This window comes from Lissotriton vulgaris, chromosome 3_1, assembly GCF_964263255.1.
Source record: "Lissotriton vulgaris chromosome 3_1, aLisVul1.2, whole genome shotgun sequence".
NCBI lineage: Eukaryota > Metazoa > Chordata > Amphibia > Caudata > Salamandridae > Lissotriton > Lissotriton vulgaris.
In genome coordinates, this window is record NC_141689.1 from 800,503,022 (window position 1) to 800,527,145 (window position 24,124).

A 24,124-nucleotide genomic window follows, 5' to 3' on the forward strand; every position below is an offset into this window, starting at 1 on the left:
GAAACAGTTCTTGAAGTTTTTGGAAGTGGGATGGAGTGACCATCCCGGCCGTATTTATTAAAACAAAATTAAAACATTAAACGTTTCATGTTATGTACAATTTCATTACCATATTGCGATGTTTGGCTAACCTTAACAGATTCTCTAATACAGAGGTTCTCCTAGCCGAACTAGCAACCTACAAAACATTTCTTGCATATTGAAATTGTACAACCTAACGTTTAAGGGCCAACAGCAAGGTCATAACCGGTGTCAAGATCCCTAACCGGACTTACCCCTCCCACTTGGGATGGGCGACAGCACGGAGGCGTACCTCAAGTGCAACTACTACCAATTTCCCTTGACTTGACGGGGGCACCTAAAACTCGACGCCAGTTAAAGGTCGTTCGAATACTCGTGTGAGGTATCTAGAAGGTATCGTGGCCCTTATCCCAACCCCACACAACTTACCGCATCTGCCGTCGCAGATGTCACTGGCCCCGGGAAATTCCCCAGGAGGGGGCTGTAACCCCTCCTACAAAGGAAGGGGCCTTGACCGCCTTTCCTTTACTTCCGGCGACCCATCCTTAGAAGGGACCGCCTCCCCATTGAGGGGCCAATGGCCACCTCTCCCGAGCGCTCCCATCCGTGTTGGGTGACGCCCACTCATAGGGATCTACTAATTAGTGCTCACCGATCATGACCTTACCGCCTACCAAAATAAATACGACAGTGCAAATTAACCTAAGAATACATTGGCCACTATGACCGAAAGAGCATACATCAAAATTCGACACTAACTGAATATCTTTAATGGCAACATACTCAAAACGAACATTCTTTATTAATTCAAAATCAACATGGCACTGCAACCTGGAAACGAAAACAAAAACAAAATTAATCAACTTTATTATACACAACTGGCTGTCTTCAGGGGCTGGTGGGTGGGTCAAAATTGGCTCTTCGTTCTGTCCCGAGCTCACGTGCAGCGAGGAGGTGCAGCTTCAGAGCACAAGAACAAGAGGATGTCTTCTGGTCTTGCGTCCCTTTTTATCCGTCTTCAGGGCGGGCGTATACCCGCCCCCGCCTGCCCCTGAGGGCGTGGCTGGCTGCGTCGGTGTCTAGGCCAGCCCACTCTAGGGCGGGAACGAGCGCGCCCCAGCTACGCCGCTTCGGGCATACCAGCTGAGACGCGCCTCCCGCCCAAAATGGCTTCCCGGGGGGATCGAGGCACTCGGCCATAAGTTCGGGGGGACCGATTCGGTCGCCCCTTTCCATATAGCCGAGATACCCGCCACCCCCTCTCAACACAATCCCCAAAAGGAGTGAAACCGGAAACAGTTCTTGAAGTTTTTGGAAGTGGGATGGAGTGACCATCCCGGCCGTATTTATTAAAACAAAATTAAAACATTAAACGTTTCATGTTATGTACAATTTCATTACCATATTGCGATGTTTGGCTAACCTTAACAGATTCTCTAATACAGAGGTTCTCCTAGCCGAACTAGCAACCTACAAAACATTTCTTGCATATTGAAATTGTACAACCTAACGTTTAAGGGCCAACAGCAAGGTCATAACCGGTGTCAAGATCCCTAACCGGACTTACCCCTCCCACTTGGGATGGGCGACAGCACGGAGGCGTACCTCAAGTGCAACTACTACCAATTTCCCTTGACTTGACGGGGGCACCTAAAACTCGACGCCAGTTAAAGGTCGTTCGAATACTCGTGTGAGGTATCTAGAAGGTATCGTGGCCCTTATCCCAACCCCACACAACTTACCGCATCTGCCGTCGCAGATGTCACTGGCCCCGGGAAATTCCCCAGGAGGGGGCTGTAACCCCTCCTACAAAGGAAGGGGCCTTGACCGCCTTTCCTTTACTTCCGGCGACCCATCCTTAGAAGGGACCGCCTCCCCATTGAGGGGCCAATGGCCACCTCTCCCGAGCGCTCCCATCCGTGTTGGGTGACGCCCACTCATAGGGATCTACTAATTAGTGCTCACCGATCATGACCTTACCGCCACAGGCCCGGATAGTTGACCGGCTATCCGGGCCCCCCACCAAACTCCTAGCTAAAGGTCATGTTCCAACGTTTTTAACCATGCTAAGAAGTCTCCTATGAGTAACTCATTTCCCACCCGAGACAAATGCACACCATCCCCCATATACATACTGTCATCATTAATACAACCGTGCGAGATAGAATGCAATGTCCTGGAACGGAACAACCTACTCATTTTGTTATTAAGTTTCCTAACAGAATGGTTCAAAGCAGGGATCGAAATAGCCCCCCGCCACACTTTTCGTGGGATCATATGAGACCACGCAATTATGCACCCCGGAACTCTCCTCGCCAACCAACTTACGGTGGAAAGCATTGCCTCCAGGAGAAGTCGTCTACCGGTGGTGACCAAATCATTGCCCCCTAAATGTACTATGACTATTGACGGCGGTGACCTCGTCCGCCCTAACAAACCCTCAAAGTAAGCTTGAAACTGGTCAATACAGAGACCGCCCCTTCCGTAGAAGGACATCCTGTACCCGTATTCCCCAGCTACGTGAATCATGTCACCTGCTTTGAATACGTCTGCGGCACGCCTCACGTATGAGTGGCCCACGACCCACACCTCCTTTCTCACAGCCGGTGATGTCTGACCGCTGGCCCGGTGTTGGGTCGACTGCATAGTCCGCCCCGCCTCGAAGGCTTGCGTAACTGAAAACCAAACAAAAGACAAGAAGCGTGAGTACATTGTTACAGCTTCACAACATGTGCAACCGCACATACCTCTTATAACAATTGGAGGACCAACGCCCCACTTGTTTTACTTGTTCCACATTAAGACCCCTGGCTGCAGCTTCGGTGGCAGCCCCTATCCGAAAGGAGTGGGTCCCAAACTCACCCGGGTCCAAGCCTGCTGCGGCAATTGACATCGCGAGCACCCGCTGAAACTGAAACTTTGTCAGTGGGGTGGCGTCCGCGTGTCTCAACATTGTCCCCCCCCATGATGCCACCCTTTGTGCTAGGTAATCCTCTAAACACCTCACCGGACACATGGAGGACCCTGGAATCCTGCGAATGACTATGCAGTCTCCCACCCCATTTTGATCGGTTTTCGACTTGACAAAGGATACCGTCATAGTCTCACCCCTGATCTGAACGTGTTCCCGGCACAAACCCCCCGCCACATCCCGCTTGCTCCTTGCCACCAGCTCACTTATCCTCATAGCCCCGTGAAATGCAAGCGTAAAAGCGGCTCGGAACAAACAGGCCTCGAACTGAGACGAGCATATGTCGGGGAGTGTGGCCAGCAACTGGGACAACCTATCCAGACCTATCGGGCGCCTCTCATCTACTCTGCGACCCTCAAGGCGTTGCCACCCACGCAGCGCTTTCTGTACAGCAAAAGACGCTGTCGGGTCCTGGATATTATGAGCCCTGGCAACAAAGGAGATGGCAGCACGATGCCTCTGGGCTGTAGCCACCGACTTCCCAGCCTTACGCAAGGACATCAGAAAATGTACTACCCAATCCTCATGCCCCCAAAGTCCCCCTCTCTCAGTCCCCAAAAAGGCCAAATAAGCCCGAAACGCCCCTTCGTATGCCTTCCTCGTCCTTGGTGCTAGACTCTCTCCCACGAGGTAACGAAGTTCGGGGCACCGAGAGACCAGAGAGCTTCGGGAAAGGGTGCTGGCTCGGGGTCCGCTGAGGGAAGGAAACCCGAGAAAGCCTGCATTTGAAAACGAGACAGTGCATCAGCAGCCTGATTCATCACCCCCGGGACATGTTTTGCTCTGAATACCACGTTCAGTTGCATACACAGTAAGACAATTTCTTTAAGCAGCCTCAAAATCATTTTACAACGTGCTGCCTGACTATTAATGCATTCTACAACGGTCATATTGTCAGACCAAAATATGACAGAATGATTTTTGAAACCATCGGGCCAGGATCTGAGGGCCACCAAAATAGGAAACAGCTCAAGGAAAGCAATATTACTCGTCAGCCCCTCATCGTGCCACCATGTTGGCCACTTTTGTGCCGACCATTTTGTGCCGAAGATGGCGCCGAAACCCATGCTTCCCGCTGAATCCGTCCATAGACCCAGCTCTTCAGAGGACAAGGCCGGTTTGTTCCAGACGACTCGACCATTGAAATCCGCCAAGAATGCTAACCAAATACGCATGTCTTGGCGGACCTCGGCCGATAACCTCGTGCGATGGTGACCCTCTTTTAGGCCGACCATCGCCTGTGCAATCGAACGGGAGAAGGGGCGGGCCATCGGGATCACCCTTAAGGCAAAATTCAACTTCCCCACCAATTGCTGCAATTGATGCAGCGTAACTTTAGATGCAGTGATACACATTTGCAGGGCTGTCTTGAATTTCGATACTTTGGAAGCTGGTAAACGAAAACAACCCTCACTAGAGTCCAACTCGATCCCGAGGAACTCGAGGCAAGTCGTGGGACCCACAGTTTTACCTGGTGCCAACGGCACGCCAAATCGATTCATTAAAACACAAAATTCAGTCAAGGCCCGGGCACATTCATCATCCCCAGCGGCCCCAAGGAACAGAAAATCATCGAGGTAATGCATCACATCCCGAAAACCTGTTTTCTTCGTGTAAACCCATTGCAGAAAACTACTGAATTTCTCGAAATAAGCACAAGATATCGAGCACCCCATTGGCATACACCTGTCCATGTAATACAAACCTTGAAACATGAATCCCAACAAACGTTGATCATCCGGGTATACCGGGAGCAAACGGAACGCTGACTCGATATCTGATTTCGCCATCAGCGTCCCGGGCCCCAGGCGATTCAAAATGGCTACGGCCTCATCGAATGATGCGTACCGCACCGAACACATTTCTGGATTAATTGCATTGTTTACAGAAAGGCCATGAGGAGCTGATAAATTGTGAATCAATCGAAACTCACCCGGGTCCTTCTTGGGGACCACCCCTAAAGGAGAACAAACAAAGTTCGGTACCGGGGGGACAGGAAACGGGCCGGCAACCCGACCTCGGGTAACCTCTTTCCGGATCTTATCCTGTACTACAGTAGTATGCTGCAAGACGGAAAGTTGATTTTTGCACGACCCGACACCCTGAAAGCTACCCACCGGGATGCGGAAACCATATGAAAAACCGTTTCGTAGCACCCCAGCAGAAGTACGATCTGGGTATTCGCTGAGCCAGGGAATCATCGCCAGGGTATCAATCGGGGTTGGTAAAGGCGCCCCTCGGACTATATTAGACCTGTTTAGCGCCTCCTCTACCCCCATTTTCACCCGATTTGGCTCTGCACGAGGACTCAGGATGGGGTGCCCCACAACCACTACATTCGTGTTTGAACTTACAAGACCCCGGGGGCCTAGTACATTTGCTTCTGTTGAAATTGAAACAGAACCCCCTCTTCCCTGTATTGCCGGCGGGTCTCGGGTAATCGTCTGTACCCGTACCTGACCGAAAGGGCGTCCCCCCATTTTGGCGGGAGGACTCACTAACAGCACTCCCCACCAATGGCACTTTCAACATTCCCGACTCTTTCATCTTATTCCATGTTAAAGAATCGTAACAGTCCCAGGTTAAACTTTTGTTATGCTCCATCGCTTTCCTGAAAAGGTTGTCATAACAGAACCATTGGTTACCTTGGTGTGATGTCGAGTACCCCATAATTCGTGACTGATATACTGGAAATTCAGGGAGCAAATCAGTCCTACGTTCCCCCAAAATTGCCGTGAAAATTCCCCAAGCATTACCCCAGTTACCAATATTTTCATTCACTTTAAAGGCGGCCATTTTTGCGCGCCAAACACTCGGATGCATCAGATCCTTTTGACCCTTAACAGTTTCGACCTCATAGTGATCAACGAGCAGGGAGAAAATGTTAACGTATTCCCCCGCCCAAATCTTTTCCTTTATTGGCAAAGGAACATGTTGCCCCAATCTTTCTCTACGAGAGGGTGTTGACTCATCCCTTGCAATCGGCAATGGCCGCTTACCTGCACCGGACGCTGCTTCCGTCCCTCGTGGCTTGTCTATCGCCGCATCCGGCGCGGGCACCTTGGCTGTATCACGTTTCTCGCGCAACTGCTTTATGAGAGCTTGCGCTTCGGTAGCCATGGCGCCCCCATTACTGTCCCCCAACCATGCTGCTAACTGTGCCGCCAACTCGGGAGGCATATCTCCGGCAGACGTCGGGGTAACTATCACGGGAATCGGATTCCCCTCATCCGGTACCGGGGCCGGTACCGGGGCTGGCGCCTCGAGCGGAGAACAGGGAACCGGGACGTCTCCCCCGACCGGCCCCCTTCTCGGCCTCTTTGGCTTCCCTCCGGCCGGTGGACGCCCCGATCCTTCCTCGCCGTCTCGATCCGCCAACCGCTTCTTAATTTCGGACATGTCCTTCATGAGTGCCCGAACCAACTGGTCAGTCGACATTCTCTTTGCTCCTTTCTTGGGCATCCTTTCGACGAAGTATCTAAAAGACAAAGAGAGAGATTAAAACGCTCAAAATTGGCTCTTCGTTCTGTCCCGAGCTCACGTGCAGCGAGGAGGTGCAGCTTCAGAGCACAAGAACAAGAGGATGTCTTCTGGTCTTGCGTCCCTTTTTATCCGTCTTCAGGGCGGGCGTATACCCGCCCCCGCCTGCCCCTGAGGGCGTGGCTGGCTGCGTCGGTGTCTAGGCCAGCCCACTCTAGGGCGGGAACGAGCGCGCCCCAGCTACGCCGCTTCGGGCATACCAGCTGAGACGCGCCTCCCGCCCAAAATGGCTTCCCGGGGGGATCGAGGCACTCGGCCATAAGTTCGGGGGGACCGATTCGGTCGCCCCTTTCCATTATTTTATTTTAAAAGTTGACAGAAACTTTTTCACATAGAATTACCTTATGGGAGGAAATTCACTTAGCAGGTAAGTAGTGTTATAATTACTTTTTCTTACTCAGTGGTAGATCCTGGATCCTGGACAACTTCCGGGGTGTAGAGATTCTTGTAAAAGAAGACAAATTTGTCAAGAATATCCTTGTCCCTAAATCGGGAGTCTCCAGAGGAGGTCTTAATGGATTCAATTTTGATACGTTCTTTTCTAATTTTCAAATAATTAGCAAGAAGTTTTCCCATTTTGTTTCTACCACCGTAGTACCGAGAGTTACATTTTAAGAGGAGATTAGAAGCAGTATCTGTTGTGAATTTATTGAAAGAAATTTTAGCCTCTTTTTTTATTTTATTTATTTTATTACCATCGTTGGGTCAATTGACATTACAAGTGGTTCGTTCACCATGTTACATGACATTAAGCAATCAATATCAACTTTTACAATTTTACAATAACACTTGATTATGACAGGTAGGTGGGAAGGATGGGTTCCCTATACAATAGAAAAAATAAGAGAAATAAGAGAAATAAAAAAAATAAAAAAATAATAAATAACCTAAAAAAAACACAATTATTCATCTAAGTACTCTTTGAGTATTCCCCGAGTCGATATACCTAATCGTTTTTTCCTAATACCCTTCAAGGCATACAGATTCCATTCTAATTCATATATATTAAACATTTTCCTTCTCCATAATTCAAACGTCGGTGCTTCTGGTTGTAGCCATTCTGTAGCTATACATAATCGGGATATAGTCATAGCCATAAATAGAAGGTTTTTATATTTACATAAATCTTCATTTTCATTCACGATTTGCCCTCCCCCTACTAACATAAGTGCTGGAGATTTTAATCGGGTGGTGGATGACCAAGGATATAAATTCCTCTATACTTGATATGAAAGACGATAATTTCAAATATTTATAAAAAACATGAACAATGTCAGCATCTTCCCCTCCACATCGAAAACATTTTCCATCATACATAGGCCCCCATGTTGCCATACGTTTAGGAGTATAATATAGTCTGAATATTGTCTTATAAACCTGTACTTTCAAATTAGCTGACAAACATACATCCTTGGCCATCTTTATATAATCCACAATATTCAAATCAGTTTCCTCTAATTGATTCTGCCAATATAGATTATATTTATTCAGATCGTCTAGCTTGTAATCCATCAGCAATCAATATAACATGCCTATCTTTCTTTTTGATTGGATAGCCTCTATTATCCCATTAGGTTTAGGTCTGTTTAATTTCTTTAAACAAAAATCTCTAATTTGAAGATATTTAAAGAAAGATGACTGAGATATATTAAATTTGGTACAAATTTTAGAGAAAGACTTGAATATTCCTTCAGTGTCATATAGGTCTCCGATTTTACTCATACCTTTTCTGCCCCATTCCTTTGTTACATTGTCCCAAAATATTGATGGTAGTATTTTTCCCGCAGAAAAGGGAGTGTGATAACCAATTCTTTCCAACTTCATTATCCTTACAACCCTTCTCCAAACTCTATATACTGATTCTAGCACCTTAAATTGAGTGTGTTTATAGTAATTCCCCTTCAGTTCTTTTAACAAGCATCCCTTCGCATGTTCCCCTAGTAATAAATAAAATATCCACGGGGATTCTGCCGGATCCTCCATTTGTTCTCCCGTCAACAATATTCTCATTCTTTGTAAAAAACAAACATAATAATAAAACAGAAAATCCGGAATCCCACGCCCTCCTCTCTCTATAGGAAGGGTCAGCCATTTCATTGCTCACCTTGTTTTACCGGGTGCCCAAAAAAATTAAGATGAATATATTAGCTAAAGTTTTATATATATATCGCAGTATCCCCTTAGAGATACCCTTAAATTGTATATACAAACTGCAAAGTATATGTACAATTATTTTTTGAAATTTTAGCCTCAATGTGTTCTTTAAGGGAGGATTCCGAGTTGAATGAATGATAAGCAAGTTCTAGACGTTTAATATCGGCAAGTATTTTAGCTGATTTAGCCTCTCTGCGTTTTTTACCTCGAGCTACAAAATTCATGATAAAGCCCCTAGAAGCTGCTTTGAAGGAGTCCCAAACCATAACAAAGAGGGAATCAGGAATTTGATTTAGTAGGAAAAATTCTGTAGCAAAAGTAGTGAATTCGGAACAAAAAACAGGATCAAGAAGGAGAGTATTATTGAATCTCCATCTGCCAGAGTGAGGGGAAAATGGCAGGAGATCTATATCAACCAGGACAGGGGCGTGATTGGAAATTAAAATAGAGCCAATGTCAGAACGAGTGACATGTTGGCTCAGGGCTTTACTGAGGAAGATGTGGTCAATGCGAGATTGGGAGTGGTGGGCAGGAGAGAAAAAGCTATATTCTCTGAGGGAGGGATTACACAGTCTCCAGATGTCAACTAAAGCGTTATTTTGGATTGCTTTAGTAAATTGGGAATGCATTTTAGAGGGCAAAAACTTAACCTGTGAGTGACGGTCAAGGAAGGTGTCCATGATTTGATTGCAATCTCCTCCAAAAATAATATAATCATCAGGGAGGGAAGCAAGCTTAATAGAGAAAGAAGGCAAGAAGGATTTGTCAATGCTAGTGGGAGCTTATATATTAAAGAAAACAAGCGGGATATTATCTATAAGCATGTGAACAATAACCCAATGACCATTAACATCACATTCATGAGAAACAGAAGAAACATTCAACTTCTTGTCAACAGTGGGAGAGCAATAGACATGACCAACCCAACAACGTTTAAGTTTTAAAGCTTCTTCTTCCGAGAGGTGAGTCTCTTGAAGGAGGGCGACATCAGTGTTAAGTCTGGCAAGATGTGATAGCACCCGTTGCCTCTTAATTGGATTATTTAATCCTTTGACATTCCAAGTTGTAACACAGAATGTAAAAGCAGGACGGAATAAGTAACAACAAATGCTTACTAATTGCAAAGAAGGAAGGAACAGAAGAAGCAATAAAAAAAGAAAGAAAAAAGAAAAGCAACAGAATCATAGAGAGAAAGTAAAGGAGGAAATGGCAAGTGGGAAAGAGAGAAAAGGTGAAAAGAGATGGACAGTGGCGGCTGGTGACATTTGAAAGTGGTAGGGCGTAAAACAATTGCCATACCGTACTGCGCACACCAACAACCCCAGGACACGCGTCATTGAGTGACAGGCGGGGTTTTACACTACGCAAGTCCATTGGAGAGACATTTTAATCTTCCCAAGGCCCTCCCAGGGAATGTGATTTCTCTATTTGACCCTTTTCCTCTATCTTTACCTTTCTCCCTCTCCGCCTACCTCTACCTCTACCTCTAGCTATGTCTTTCTACCCTATGTCATCCTAAGGATTGTTTGTGGTCTTGTGCAAGACTTATTGGAACTATGTTTGTGTGACACTGTTAAAGTCAAACATATAATTAAGTTCTGTCTGAAAATATGTTGACTTGAATCATCAGGAAATGGGTGATAAAATAAAAAATTGTTCTATGCAGGGTCACCCAAATATGTCTTGCTGTGTCCCCTCAAATCCTGAACATGATACTCAGAGTAAGACTTCTTTACTAAAATGTATAGAACATTAAATGATTTATAAGCAAAAATGAGCGTTTTATATGCTTAGTCCCAAGTAGACAGTCTATTTTCTCAGTTTGACTCTGGCGCAAAAACCTTTCTGTGATATAAAAGGCAAAAGGTGTTTGCTCCAATGTGTGTTAGACAAGCAACATAATTGTGCAATTGGATTTCCTATTTTTCCTGCCAACACTCATTCTGGACTATGGGAAATGAAAACATGCTGCTCCTAGGTCATAAAGGGCATAGCCCAACCAGTTAGAAATATTGACACCATTCAAATCGCATTTTCCTGATATTTGCATGTAATAAATGAAACATATTAAACATAAAACAAACTTTGCATGTGACTTTAGTACCTGGTGCTACTTGACAGTGTACATCAACCGGGAAACTGTTCAGACAAATTGTCTCTACTTGAAAAGATACCGATTGAAAAACAAAAGGATTAAATAGGCCTCACACTCAAAACAGGACAGTGAAAAATGGAAAGTACAGTAAAACTGATGAAAAACCACCTGAAAAAGTACAGTCATCATTACAGAAAAATGCAAGAAGACATAAGGTTTGTGACCTGTCCTCGTATTCATCTTTGTCTATCAAACATTAGGTGCAGAAGCATCTGGACTGTGTGAGGGCAGCTGCAGAGCACAGGCCCTTCGCCAGCGCAATACCCTACTATTAACCAGTCACCGACACATAGTTATACTTATGCCCATTAAGGACAAAGTGCATACACGTGCGTCTGGTCCGTTCAGCGGTCATAAATTGCTGTGCAAACAAAATATAATTATATGAGCAATAGAAAGTAGCTGTACAGAACAGAGGAAATATTTATTAGCAAAACGGAAAACAAGATTGATGCGAGAGTTTCAGGTTTTTGCCAACAGCATTCCATGCATGGCACGAATACCAGCAAGAAACACTTCAATTTCCATTCCGATGAGGGTAAATGAATATCATTAAATGAAGCATGCTGGTTTTTTTTAATAGAGACCATTTAGGTAGTCTTTCATTCCCTTTGTCGTAAAAAGCATATTTACCTTTTTTAACTTTTCACGTAACCTCTTTTACAAATCCTGCAATACAAAATTAGGATGTTGTGTCCCAGTAGCATGCCATTCCCTTAAATACCTTTCAACATATGTGTTCTGAAAAAGAATCACGACGCGCACTAAAATAGAAAAATACTTCTATTCCAAATCAAATGTATGCACTGCCAAGCTTTCCCATGGCGCTTACCTTCCTGAGGGCTTGTTCTAGAATGAGAGTGACGCCTGCCAGGTTCCAGGGGTGACTACAGGCCCGAAATACCACCGGTCTCCGAATCCGAAGTTGAAGTGATGGAGATCAAATGGCAGCCTCCTCACAGTTCCTGAAGTTAGCAGCGCAGGAAACAGACGCCTCCTCAAGGCTGCAAGTTGTCTCTTCAGGAGTCCATTTGGGAAACTGCGCACAATCGACTTTTGCACTTCCCACCTGCCTGCAGCCTCTACCCCACCCCTTCACAACTCATCATAGGGCAGTTGCCGCTCCCTGTGACGAACTGGGAAAGGGTGGGGTCACCATCATCTCCTCCCCCCGACTGACGTGGATCCCCGGTGCTACAGGGCTTCAACCTGAAGCGCCCAGGGCAATCTCTTTTCACACGTCATCAGGGGGTGGAGACTGGAGCTCGAGTCTATGTATATGTCGAGCTGATGACCTCACAGATCTCAGGGATGTGAGCTCATCCGCCCGGCAAATACATTAGACTCAGGCGCCAGGGCCCGGCCAGAGGCAGAAAGTTAAAGAATGACTGGCTGGCAGTGTGTCAGCACATCAACAGCATTTCCCCCATCAAGCGTGTGTACATTTTTTTTATAGCAGACTTCACATAAAGAGTTTCTTTTATTTTAGGAATGTCGACGCTGGGGGGATGAAATTAAAGGGGGCGGAGCCCCGACGCCCTTTACCAGAAACCGCCACTGGAGATGGAGAACATTAAGACAGTACATGTCCAGAACAGACGACTGAAAAACATACTTACAGGTACAGAGTCGGAACAGGGGATGACGGCGCCAAAAGGACGATGATGACAACAGCAAGAGCGACAACCAAACCTCCGCTGACAACATGATGGGAAGGACAGTATAACGGACCCATGGAAAGTACACCAGGATAAGGTGACTGAGGAGGAATCTATTAAAAAGGGGAAATAAAGACACAACATGAAGAGAGCAACAACAATAAAACAATGAGGTGATAACAGTAATACACAGAGGATAAGAAAAAATGGTCAAACAAACAATTAGAGAACAGATAACAGTACTAAAACAGAATGCACAAGACTAGAAATTCAGCAGGACCATTCATGTGGCTTTGGAGGTGTCCATATTCTCTGCTCCATGACGACGTAGAAATTATTGTAGAACAGCGGGATCGTCAAAAGTAGTAGTCTTTTCCTTGTAGGTGACCTTGAAAAGGCATGGATGTAGGAGACCACATCTAGCATTAAGAGCCCTCAATTGTGGGCGCATATCAAGAAACTTCTTCCGCCGGTCAGCAGTTACCTTAGCGACATCCTGTAACAGGGAGAGACGATGACCTTCCCAGATAATTTGTTTTTTCATCTTGGCAGCTTAAAGAACCTGAAGGAGATCCGTATACTGCAGAAAGAGCATGATGACGCCTCGAGGTTTAGAGGAGATTCTGGGACCCAACCTATGCGCTCTCTGTATATTGATAGAAGCCAAGGTAGGCGCATCAAGGATTTTTGGAAGAAATGACTGGAAAAAAGCAGTAGGGTTAGACCCCTCGGAGAGCTCAGGAAGTCCATAGAGGCGAAGGTTGTTTCTACGGTTTATGTTTTCCAAATCCTCTGCCTGTCGTTTGAGTTGAAAAATTTCAGATTCTATAGAAGGGATCCGGGAACAGGAAGACTGAAGAGAATCCGTGGTTTGTTTGAGAATGAGGACGTGAGAATCCAAAGACCATTTGTCCTGCATAGCTTGTAGGGTTTTAGTTGTTTTTTCCATAAAGGGTTTAAGAACTCGCAATTCTTCTAAGATAAGATCTATAGAAAAAGAGGTGGAGGCGTTGTCAGGGGAAGGAGGGTCCTTCTAAAGTCGCTTTGTGGATGCGGTAGTAGTCGGTAACTTGCTGCCATTATAAGCTTTAGGAATAGCACCCGGATTTATCTTCTGTTTACACATCACGCCTTCTTCCATATCCTGAGATGGAGAATCAGAATCCGAAGAAACAGGTGCCTTGGCAGTTGTAGAAAGCTTCAGGCTGCGAAATTTCCCCATGTAGGGTCAACCGGAAAGTGAGATTAAGCAAAACACAGGTCTCCACAGGTCTCCAAAGGTCATATGAAACGGAAAAGAGTTAGTTCAATCGCACGAGATTGTAAACTCAAAGGAGTGAGGAAAAAATGAAAACAGCAATAAGGCTCCTGAGCTTGCCTAAAAAGCCATTTGATGAAGAGCAGCCAGGCCGTGGGCAAATCAGAGCACCGAAAAAATAACCATGAATAAAGTAGGCCAAGGAACTGCAGAAAGCGAAAGAATCATGATAGTGCTCAAACCGTGGAAGCACGCACCACAGAAGGGCAAAATGGCGGCTGAAGCGTAAAAGAACACAGGGGCATATTATCAAGCCTGTGCGCTAAAATTATCGCCGCTTTATCGGCCGAAAACGGCCGATAAAGCGGCGATAATGGGCTTGATAATATGCTCTATGGAATTCCAATCGAAGCACATGTTAGATGTGAAGACATCTAACATGGGCTTCGATTGGAATTCCACAGAGCATATTATGAAGCCCATTATCGCCGCTTTATCGGCCGTTTTCGGCCGATAAAGCGGCGATAATTTTAGCGCACAGGCTTGATAATATGACCCACAGTTCCATCATTATTAAGCAGAAAAGTGCTAGTTAGCCCCCAGGGACCCTCAGGATTGACAAGGAATTAATTCCCCAACTTAAACCGCGCCACAGGGTGTGTTTGCACACATGTGAACTCAGGCCCGCTCCTTCCCTTCACCACTGTGCAAATGTGCTCCGTGGCTCATTTTAAGTTGGGGGATTAACTCCCCTTGAATACTGAGGGTCCCTGGGGTGCAACTAGTCCACCAGCTACCTCCAGTAAGCGCCACAGAGCTGCGTTGCTGAGAGGGGCGTGGCCTCAGAACACCTCTCTGCAACGCAGCTCCCTTGCACATACTGGAGGTACCTGGTGGGCTAGTTAGCCCCCAATGACCCTCAAGATTGAAGAGGAATTAATTCCTCAACTTAAAACATACCACAGGGCAGTGTTGTTTGGGTAGGGGGTGTAGGGGGTCGTGCCGGTGGTAGTGTTTTAGGGTTTAGGTTAGCGCGGTGGTGTTTGGGTAGTGTAGGGGGTCGTGCCGGGGGTAGATTTTGTGTTTAGGGTAGTGTAGTGTTTTTTGATGTAGAGTAGGGGGTCGTGCTGGCAGTAGATTTAGTGTTTAGGGTAGTGCAGTGATTTTTATGTAGTGTAGGGGGTCTTGCTGGTGTTGTGAACGTATCTAGGACCCTAATTAAATATTCTCGATTTATGCCCTTATGTGGTTATAACAAATCATATCCTTATAAAGGCATAAGAATCATATCCATATTTAGTCATAGCCAATGCAGTCCAAATACGGCAAGGCTACTTCCCTAGATTCCTAGAAAGTACAACGCGTTCTTTAAACAAACCAAGCCTTCAGCAGCCCGGGAATTCCCCCTGCTTCTGTTTTGATTTGTCCTAGAACTCCTGAGAGTCCTGAAAGAACTGCCAGTTTTTAGTGACAGTTCTTAGTGACGTCTTATGTCCAACCTTACGTCAAACACGGCACCTTCCGGGTATAAATATACCAGCATTTGCCTTAAGCAAGCACACAGTGGTTTGGAGCAGAGCGGCTATCTACTTACCCAAAGCCCAGCTGATGCGAGTGCCGAAGGAAGCCGGCCATCCCATTTGACGCACTGAGAAAGACGCTGTCTTTTCTCCTGCCGTGTTTCCAGTCACCCTTGCGGGTTGCTGGGAGATCTGGTCCTGAGAAAGAGATACAAGACCTCCTTCATTCTAAAACCAAGGTACGGAGCTGATTAGATCCTTAGAGAATTCTTGATTCAGATTCTTGTCAAAACTAACTTAACTTTAACTGCAGCTCACTTACTACTTCCCACGTACTAGGCTTAGGTTAGGTACACCGGGGTAGGCGTATTTTAGAAGCACCAGTTGAGTACATTTAGTCAACTTTTATCATTGTATGTATTGTATATATTTTATCCATTTTAAGTATCATATGGCTCAGAAACCATATAAATGCTTTTACAGTATTATTTCATAATACTCCTTTTACTGTACGCACTTTACGATAAGTATTGCAATTGTGGCAATTCACTTCTCTTGCATGAGAAAGAAGACTGCTCAATAAATAACACCTTTTATTGAAAACGCCCGTCTTTCTATTTCTCTGCACTCTGGTGAAACTAAGCATGCACGATTGACTGAGTGAAATAGCTATCTATTGTTTTCACACGCCTCTGGAGATATATTCCTTATTCTGGAGGGAGCAAAGTTGTCATGTTTATGCAGTTGTCAAAAACTAATCCCTTCTTGTCTAATCAGGAAAGTTAACTCCTTCCTGTTCATTCGAGAAAGTTTCTAGTGACCTCTGAGCTAGCTGGCATACCTAATTAAGTCTAACATATTCAGTAGAGACCTAGTCGACCTCAGTCCTACGTCTTAACTACCGTTTATGTTATTCCAATGCTCAGAGCCTATTGGGAATATAGGAACTACACTACACTGGGGGTAGATTTAGAGCTTAGGGTAGTGCAGTGGTGTTTTGGTAGTGTAGGGGGTCGTGCAGGGGGTAGAGTTTTAGGGTTTAGGGAAGTGCAGTGGTGTTTGTATAATGTAGGGCTCATGCTGGAGGTTGTGTAATAGGGTTTAGGGTAGTGCAATGGTGTTTATGTAGTGTAGGGGTCGTGCTGGGGGTAGATTTCGAGGTGAGGGTAGAGCAGTGGTGTTTGTGTAGTGTAGGGGGTCGTGCTGGGGTAGTGTTTTAGGGTAGAGCAGTGGTGCATGGGTAGTGTATGGGGTCATGCTGTGGTAGATTTAAGGTTTAGGGTAGTACAATGGTGTTCTGGTAGTGTAGGAAGTCAAGCGGGGGTAGTGTTTTAGGGTTTACGGTAGTGCAGTCGTGAATGGGTAGTGTAGGGGGTCGTGCTGGGGGTATAATTAGGGTTAGGGTAGTGCAGTGGTGTTTGTGTAGTGTAGGGTGTCGTGCTGGGGATAGTGTTTTAGGGTTTAGGGTAGTACAGTGGTGTTTGTGTAGTGTATGGGGTAGTGTTTTAAGGTTTATGGTAGTGCAGTGGTGTTTGGGTAGTATAGGGGTTCGTGCTGAGGTAGATTAAGGGTTTAGGGTAGTGCAGTGGTGTTTGGGTAGTGTAGGGGGTTCGTGCTGGGGGTAGTGTTTTAGGGCCATGCAGTGGTGTAGGTGTAGTGCAGGGGTTGTGTGGGGGTAGTGTTTTAGGGTTAAAGGTAGTGCAGCGGTGTTTGTGTAGTGTTTGCGGGTTTGTGCCGGGGTAGTGTTTTAGGGTTTAGGGTAGTGCAGTGTTTGTGTAGTGTAGGGGGTCATGCTGGGGGTAGTGTTTTAGGGTTTAGGGTAGCGCAGTGGTGTTTTGGTAGTGTAGGGGGTCGTGCAGGGGGTAGTGTTTTAGGGTTTAGGGAAGTGCAGTGGTGTTTGTATAATGTAGGGCTCATGCTGGAGGTTGTGTGTTAGGGTTTAGGGTAGTGCAATGGTAATTATGTAGTGTAGGGGTCGTGCTGGGGGTAGATTTTGAGGTGAGGGTAGAGCAGTGGTGTTTGTGTAGTGTAGGGGGTTGTGCTGGGGTAGTGTTTTAGGGTAGTGCAGTGGTGCATGGGTAGTGTATGGGGTCATGCTGGGGTAGATTTAAGGTTTAGGGTAGTACAATGGTGTTTGTGTAGTGTAGGGTGTCGTGCTGGGGATAGTGTTTTAGGGTTTAGGGTAGTGCAGTGTTGTTTGTGTAGTGTATGGGGTAGTGTTTTAAGGTTTATGGTAGTGCAGTGGTGTTTGGGTAGTATAGGGGTTCGTGCTGGGGTAGATTTAGGGTTTAGGGTAGCGCAGTGGTGTTTGGGTAGTGTAGGGGGACGTGCTGGGGGTAGTGTTTTAGGGCCATGCAGTGGTGTAGGTGTAGTGCAGGGGTCGCGTGGGGGTAGTGTTTTAGGGTTTAAGGTAGTGCAGCGGTGTTTGTGTAGTGAAGCGGGTCGTGCTGGGGGTAGATTTAGGGTTTAGGGTAGTGCAGTAGTGTTTGTGTAGTGTAGGGGTTATGGTGGGTGTAGATTTAGTTTTCAGGGTAGTGCAGTGGTGTTTGGTAGTGTAGGAGGTCGTGCTGGTGGTAGATTTAGGGTTTAGGGTAGTGCAGTGGTGTTTGTTTAGTGTTTGTGGGTTTGTGCTGAGGGTAGTGTTTTAGGGTTTAGGGTAGTACAGTGGTGTTTGTGTGGTGTAGGGGGTCATGCTGGGGGTAATGTTCTAGGGTTTATGGTAGTGCAGTGGTAATTGTGTAGTGTAGGGGTTAGTGTTTTAGGGCTTAGTGTAACGCGGTGGTGTTTGGGTAGTGTAGGGGGTCATGCTGGGGGTAGATTTAGGGTTTAGGGTAGTGCAGTGGTCTTGCAGTATAGGGGTCATGCTGGGGGTAGTGTATTAGGGTTCAGGGAAGCACAGTGGTGTTTGTCTACTGTAGGGGGTAGTGTTTTGGGATTAGGGTAGTGCAGTGGTGTTTGTGTAGTGTAGGGGCTCGTGCTGGAGGTAGCGTTTTAGGGTTTAGGGTAGTGCAGTGGTGTTTGAGTAGTGTAGGGGGTAGTGCTCACCAGGGAGTTAACTGGAAGTCTACTGCTGATATTGAAAGTGATTGTTCAGCCTGCATGTCAGAATTTTCAAATTAAATAGAAAAAGATTTGAGATCTCTCTTGAAACATGCCCTAATCTTTCCATCTACAATCAACTGAAAGGCTGCTCCTGTTGTAATTTTTCTTCCTACAGCACTAACCATCATTTCTATGACAAAATAAACCCCCTTACTTTGTTCTTTTTTAAATTAAATGTTTTAAGTTTTACCAGTTTATTCCAATCAAGATGGCTTCAGGTGTGCTATCATTTTGTCAATAGTAAGGCTGTTAGCGCTCTAGTTGTTCTTTAGAACACCCTGGGAAGCTGTAGTAGAACACAATGAAATCAACTGACAGTCTCTGCCCTTGTTGGATGTACATGTTTTACTGAGAATGTCAGACTTCATTCTCACATGACTGAGAAAGATAATGTGAATTTACAGAAAATATGCTCTCATTTAGCTTCTGGAGCACCTTCCAAACCTCTATGGGACAAGCTTGAGAAAATAGTTTTCTCTCAAACATGATTCATGATATCCCAGCAGAAGGCTTTTTCACATGGTAAAATCACCTTAGAACACACCACAATTCCTAAAATGAGTATGGTACCATCAACAAATGATTTATAATGTAACTAAAGTCTTAAAACCTTCTATTAACTGCAATGATTTTTATTGAGGTGCTATCATGTCTATTGGTCCCAAGATGGCTGCCAACACTTCTTGGATGAAGTGCTGACATCCAATCAGATCTTACAATGAGATTTGTCGTTAGGCTCCGCCCAGATATATATGTACTTTTTCCCATTTAAGCAAAAGGCACAAGTCTGAACTGAGGACTACCTCTTTGCCAAATTTGGTGTAATTCCGTTCAGCAGTTTGGGCTGTAGCTGCGGCTAAAGGTCCCTATGGAAAATTACATGGGGTAAACACGTTTTGGGACCCCCTTTTTTTCTCGGCCCCCGCTTCATGAATCACCCCGAGACTTACATTATAGGAGCGGAGCAGACCTGGCCATTAGTTTTGAAAATTTCGTTAAGATTTGTTAACCAACGCCAAAGTTATTCCAAATAGAATGTTGCAGATTTCCTATGGAAAATAGGTCCTAACTATATCTACCTACTGGCGACCGCCAGTAGGTAATGTGTGTGTGTCTATATGTGTAATTCTATATATGTGTGTGTGTGTATATATATATATATATATATATATATATATATATATATATATATATTCACTGAAAAAACCATAGGTTTGACACATGTTATAGTTAGCTGGACATTTCACTCATATAAAACCATTGAAATTCCCCCGTTATAGTTACTTCAGCTAACTATAACTTGCGCGCCCGCAATGCACTGCTGATGACTTCACATATTACATCACTCATGACATGGTCAGTGACATCACTCATGACAACACTCATGAAATCATCTATTAAATGGGTTAGTTCTGAAAATTAAATATATTTTATATATGTATAGCTGAAGGTTGGTGGAACAAGAATTGAGTATATAAGTATATAAATGGCTGCTTTTTTGATGAAAAATAGATTGTATAACGGACTGATTAAGTATATCTTAATGAGTACATGGGTTAGTGAGTAATGGTTAAATATATACATATCTGTGTCAGCCTGTCAGTTTCTGTGTAAGTAGCTGCATATGTTGGTGAGTAGCTATATGAGTGATACCTTATGTCTGTATAGGTTACTGTTTGTTTGATTATTAGTTAGAGTGTCTGAGTGTCTAAGTGCTAATATGCTACATTAGGAGATCTTACATAGTGCATACATGCATGAATGAGTGACATACTGTTTCTATGTGTTGTAGCCAGCATATGTCCTAGACTGTATGGGTGAATTACTGTGTGTGGGTAGTAGATATATAGGTTATTATTTCTTTCTTTTCTGTATGAATGTATATATCACTGTCTAAGTGAATAAATTACGTTTTTAATAGTGTTTTTCTGACTAAGTACATATGTTTTAAACTAATACATATAAGTTATGTGTGAGTAACTCTATGGTTGAGTGTCGGTGTGTAACAGGATGATTTGGATGTACATATGATGACTGAATACATATATGAGTCACTGTATTTAATATATGAGTGACTGTATATGTCTGTTGATGAATAAGTGGTTGTGTATATATATTTTCAAATTACTAAATAGGTGTGTTCTAAGTGGCATTGGTATGCTTATTGTATTTAAAATGTTATTTTCTATTTTTGAGTGTGTGTAATAAAGGTTATATTAGGGTGAGTAGAGGTCTGCCACTCTTCTACAAGGATGATGTCATAGGTGATGTCATTTTAGATGTTATCATTGATGTCATGAGTGATGTCACTGACCATGTCATGAGTGATGTAATATGTGAAGTCATCAGCAGTGCATTGCGGGCGCGCGAGTTATAGTTAACTGAAGTAACTATAACGGGGGAATTTCAATGGTTTTATATGAGTGAAATGTCCAGCTAACTATAACATGTGTCAAACCTATGGTTTTTTCAGTGAATTTCATAGGTTTTGTAAATGCTATTTCCTAACTATAACGTGTGTAAAACCTATGGTTTTTTCAGTGAATTTCATAGGTTTTTTAAATGCTACTTCCTAACTATAACGTGTTTAAAACCTATGGTTTTTTCAGTGAATTTCAAAGGTTTTTTAAATGCTAATTGTTAACTATATCGTGACTGCAACCTATAGTTTTATCAATGAATTTCGGCAAATGTTTTTATCCGAAAAAAAAGTTTTCTTGACTGGCAGAGTTGTTTAGGGACTCCTTGTAAAGCTCCAGAGGATTAGGGAGTCTCTACCTTGCCTTCTTTTTAACGTTTTGAAACTTGTCAGTAAATGGAGGAGAACGCCTTTTTAAACTTTCATGCGTGACCGGGTGCGCGTACCCTGCTGTATATTTTGGAAAAACATTGGGCTTTTCGACCCATCGAGATTCTTCATAGACCCCCAGAGAAGCTGTAATAGGTCAAGGAGTCTCTACCTTGCCTTCTTTTTAACGTTTTGAAACTTTTCACTAAATGGAGCGAGACGCCTTTTTAAACTTTCGTGCGTGACCGGGTGCGCGCACCCTGGTATTTTTTTAAGAATAAAAAAGGTTTTATACTTTATCAATATTCTTCTTGGAGCCCCCTGAGAAGGTGTACAAGATCATGGAGTGTCTACCTTTCCTCCTTTTTACGTTTTCAAACTTCAGTAAATTAGACCGATACTTCCAAATGACGTACGTGACCGGGTACTGTCACCGCGTAAACGTCCTAATGCGCGCATGTCAAGTCAGGTGACTCGAAAACAACACTTCCTATTGGTTCATAGTAGTTTCTGTTCTGGAATTTTGCAGAACCCCACCCACTTCCCTCACTACCTTTTTTACTCTCAAGGGAGAAGAACCTTTTACATCTTTCCGAAGACTTTGGTGAAATGGCTGCCGCACAGAATTCATCTTCTGAATATGAGGAAAAGTTTTGGCTACCTTTAACAAATCAATCAATCAAACAATCAATCAATCAATCAAAGCATTTGTATAGCGCACTACTCACCCGGAGGGTCTCAAGGCGCTAGGGGAGGGGGGGTCCGCTACTGCTCGAACAGCCAGGTCTTGAGCTGCTTCCTGAAGGTGAGGTGGTCCTGGGTCAGGCGGAGGTGGGTCGGGAGGGAGTTCCAAGTCTTCGTGGCGAGGTAGGAGAAGGACCTTCCCCCTGTGGTGGCTCTTCGGATGCGGGGGACGGCGGCGAGGGCGTGGCCGGTCGATCGAAGCTGGCGTTTGGGAGCGTAAAAGTTGAGGCGGCTGTTGAGGTATCCTGGGCCTTGGTTGTGCAGGGCTTTGTGTGCGTGGGTGAGGAGACGGAAGGTGATTCTCTTGTTGACCGGAAGCCAGTGCAGGTCTCTCAGGTGTCCGGAGATGTGGTTGCGACGGGGGATGTCCAGGATGAGTCGTGCTGAGGCGTTCTGGATCCGCTGGAGTCTCTTCTGGAGTTTGGCGGTGGTTCCGGAATAGAGGGAGTTGCCTTAGTCCAGTCGGCTTGTGACGAGGGCCTGGGTGACCGTCTTCCTGGTCTGGGTGGGGATCCACCGGAAGATCTTGCGTAGCATGCGTAGGATGTTGAAGCACGACAAGGAGACGGCGTTGACTTGTCTGGTCATGGAGAGCGAGGAGTCCAGGATGAAGCCCAGGTTGCGTGCGTGGTCTGTTGGTTTGGGTGCGCTGCCTAGGGCGGGGGGCCACCAGGAGTCGTCCCAGGCGGAGGGTGAGGATCCCAGGATGAGGACTTCCGTCTTGTCCGAGTTCAGTTTTAGGCGGCTGTTCTTCATCCATTTGGCTACCTCTTTCATCCCTTCGTGTAGGTTGGCTCTGGCGGTGGCGGAGTCGTTGGTGAGGGAGAGGATCAGCTGGGTGTCGTCGGCGTAGGAGATGATGTTGAGGTTGTGCTGGCATGCGATGGCTGCGAGGGGACTCATGTAGACGTTGAAGAGGGTTGGGCTGAGCGAGGAGCCTTGAGGAACGCCGCAGATGACTTCGGTGGCTTCTGATCTGAACGGGGGAGGCGGACTCTCTGTGTCCTTCCGGCGAGGAAGGAGATGATCCACTCCAGTGCCTTCTCCTGGATTCCGACGTTGCTGAGGCGCTGTACTAGGGTATGGTGGCAGACCGTGTCGAAGGCCGCGGAGAGGTCTAGGAGGTTGAGGGCCCCTGTTTCTCCGTTGTCGAGCAGGGCTCGGATGTCATCGGTTGCTGCGATCAGGGCGGTCTTGGTGCTGTGGTTGGCCCGGAAGCCAGACTGCGAAAGGTCGAGGGATCCGTTCGTCTCGAGGAAGGCGGCCAGCTGCTTGTTGACGGTCTTCTCGATGACTTTTGCGGGAAACTGGAGCAGCGAGATTGGTCGGTAGTTTTTGAGGTCGGTGGGTTTGGCTGATGGTTTCTTTAGTAGGGCGCAGAGTTCGGCGTGCTTCCAGCTCTCCGGGAAGGTAGCGGTGTTGAAGGAGGTGTTGATGATGTCCCGCAGGTGGGGTGCGATGACAGCGTCAGCCTTGTTGAAGACGTGGTGAGGGCAAGGGTTGGTCGGAGATCCGGAGTTGATGGAGTTCATCGTGCGGATGGTGTCTTCGGTGCTGATGGGGATCCAGGCGCGGAGGGTGGTGGTGGGGGGCGGTGGTTCGGTCGTGGCGTGCGTCGGTTGAGTGCTGAAGCTGTTGTGTATGTCCGCGATCTTGTTGTGGAAGTAGGAGGCGAGGGAGTTGCAGTGATCTTGCGAAGGGGTGATGTCGTTGTTTCCGGCGTTGGGGTTGGAGAGCTCTTTAACGATGTTGAAGAGTTCTTTGCAGTTGTGTGCGTTGTTGTCCAGTCGTTCCTTGAATGAAGTTTTCTTGGTGGTGTGAATCAGTTGGTGGTGTTTTTGGGTGGCGAGCTTGAGGGCAGTCATGTTGTCTGGTGTTGGATCTCTGCACCAGGCCTTCTCGAGGGCTCTGCAGTTCTTCTTGGAGCTCTTGAGTTCGTCGGTAAACCATGGGGCTCTCTTGCTGCCGGGTCTGCTAGGCGGGGTCTTCAGAGGGGCGAGTTCGTCTACAAAAAGGAAGGAATCTTTCATCTGGCAATTTTTTACTTATCCTAACGAACAAAAAAAAGTGAATGCCCCGAAAGTTACTTGCACAATATGTGAAGCAGTTCTTTCAAGAGGAAATCCTTCGAAAAAGTATTCCTTTTCAATACATACGATGATGAGGCATGTCAGACAAGTGCATCCTGAGAAATTTGCACAGGCATCTACAAG